The following is a 2,613-nucleotide window of genomic DNA, read 5'->3' as shown; positions in this document are numbered from 1 at the left end:
TATTATGTAGCAGCTTAAGTTTCTTAACTGCTGTAATAAGTGGTGCACAAAAGAGTCAATTTTTTTTTCTTTAATTTATCTTGAATAGATAACTACAATTTTAAGTACTTTGTGGGATTTTGTACACAAGTTTGGATTAAAATAAAGTTAAAGTTGAATACACCCTTGGCTGTACATATAAAACAAAAAAAATCACAATAATAGTAATTATCTGCTTTCCCAATTATTTTTGACTATTTAACTAATTTACTGGTAACTTTGGAACATATGGATGGGATTTAAATTCTTAGGTTTCACTTGCAGAGAAAACCTTTCCTTCCTTCAGTTACCATTTACTGTGAAAACCTATAAAATTATATATTAATATTCTTATCTTTACTGGAGTTAATTTTTAGCTAGATCAGTGTTTGCTTTTCACCAGTTTGTTAATGTTTTCTTAAAAGCGTATCTCTTGTTATGCTAATTCTTTTACAAGATACCTGACTGTAGATGTTTTATACTCGTTCTGGTGAGTCAGAATAACGATGGTTTTCTATTTTGCTCTTAAAAGATATACAACTTTTTTCCCTTTGTTTTCTGTCACTTCAAAGGATGGCCTTTAGCATGATCTGGGAAATAAAATAAAGTTTTATTTCATCCTACTTGACTCTTCTTTTTTTCTCCTGAACAGTTTTTGCTTGTAACCGAAAGTTATCTGTAGGTTGCAATTTTTTTTTTCTTTTCTTTCAAATGGAATCTTGACAAAAGTTCAGTCTGGAAGACGCTCTAGTTACACCAGCGTCATCAATCAGCGCCTCCCTCTCTGCAACCTGGACCTATCGTGCCGGCCGAAGCCTCGCTCCAGCCAATCACCGTTTGGGCTCTAGTTCAAAAGGACCTTCACCCATGGCCTCCTCTGCTCACCAGCTGTGATCAACCCATCTCCGCCCCATCTCCACCTTCTGCTCCCGGCTCTCAGGCCTCATCCTCCTCCCACCGCCGCCACCAGTACAGGCCCTGTGCTGCATCAGGAATATTCATCAAGATTATCGAAGTCCAGCTCAATGTCCCCAGCCGGGGCCTGAACGCCAAAGGACTTTGTGTTTATTTTTATGTTTATTTTGTCATTAAACTCTTTTAATCGCTTTTTTTCCTCCATCTGAGTCTCTCCAGATTGAAATACAATATGATGTAAAACAGAGATTCTCCTCTACAAAATATTATTAGCATTATGTTTCACTGTTGCTGGCTTAAAATGTGTAACATTATTTAATATTGAACATTCTGCTTTTGGTTTAGAATAAAGGTATTAAGCAGACTGTATTACTTTGTTGCCTCAAAAAAGGTTCTTATAATGTGCTATATCAACAAAAGTATTTGCTCACCCATCTAAATAATAGATGAATGCAGACTGTTTTTGCAAACATCTGTGAAAGAATGGGCCGCTCTCAGGAGCCCATGCAATTCCAGCAAAGAACTGTGATAGGATGCCACCTGTGCAACAAATCCAGTCATGAAATTTCCTCGCTCCTAAATATTCCACAGTCAACTGTAAACTATATAGGAAAACGGAAGTGTCTGGGAACAACAGCAACTAAGGCCACATAACCTGATGGAGCGGCCGCTGAAGCCGTCATGCAGAGAGGTGGCCAACTTTCTGCAGTCAATCACTACAGACCCCCAACCTTCATGTGACCTTCAGATTAGCTCAGGAACAGAGCGCAGAGAGTTTCATGGAATGGGTTTCCATGGTGGAGCAGCTGCATCCAAGACGTATATAACATTTGCCAAACAGTGAGTGCATTTCTCAAGACAATTTGTTCAAAAAGCATAACTGCATGGATTAACTGAAAAAGTAAGTTTCTTTCTTAAAATCCTTTATTCATGTCCCTAAATTAAAAATCTAAGTCAATGAACTTGTCAGTACTTTGGAATGACAGGTCATGTTTGTTATGTACAGATAAGACAGACACATTGATTAGTGATATTCTCAATATAACAGTGTAACAGTTTGGTTGAAGAAGGAGAATCTTGCTGATTCTCCTCACCACCAGGTGGTGAGTGCAGTGTTTTGATAATGTTTGTATTTATGTTTGTATTTGCCTTATTAATTAAATTAAATTTAAATAATATTATATGTTGATAAAAACCATGCAACTTTCATTACACTTTAAAACACAACCCCTCAGCGCTTTAAAAGGGTGTTCTGTGTTTTTACAGTGGCTGAATACATAAACCAACAACAAATAATTAATTCACAATAATAGTATTAAAATCTGTTTTCCCTCATTTTTTCCTGTGAAACTCTTTTTCTGGCAACCGAGGATGACATGGATGGTATTTAAATTCTTTGGTTTCACCTACAGAAACAACCTGACATTTACTTTGTCTTTGTGGGTGTGAAAGTACAAAAAATCCTCAATTAAAAAGTTACTGTAATAACCAGTAAAATTGTAAATCAAAATTGTTATCTATATCACACCTAATGTTTTGCAGAGTCAAAGTCAGCTTTTCCCTGATTCAGTCATTAAATTTTAATACGAGGCCTCTGTCCTGCCTAGGCAATTTGTTTAGATAGTATTTGGTTATTTATTTTGTTATTCACAACAGTTGGGAGGACACTTGGCTGAAAAA

The sequence above is a fragment of the Poecilia formosa genome, unplaced genomic scaffold (genome assembly GCF_000485575.1).
Source record: "Poecilia formosa unplaced genomic scaffold, Poecilia_formosa-5.1.2 Scaffold990, whole genome shotgun sequence".
Lineage (NCBI taxonomy): Eukaryota > Metazoa > Chordata > Actinopteri > Cyprinodontiformes > Poeciliidae > Poecilia > Poecilia formosa.
The sequence above is the reverse complement of the archived record's forward strand: the minus strand, read 5'-3'. Positions refer to the sequence as shown.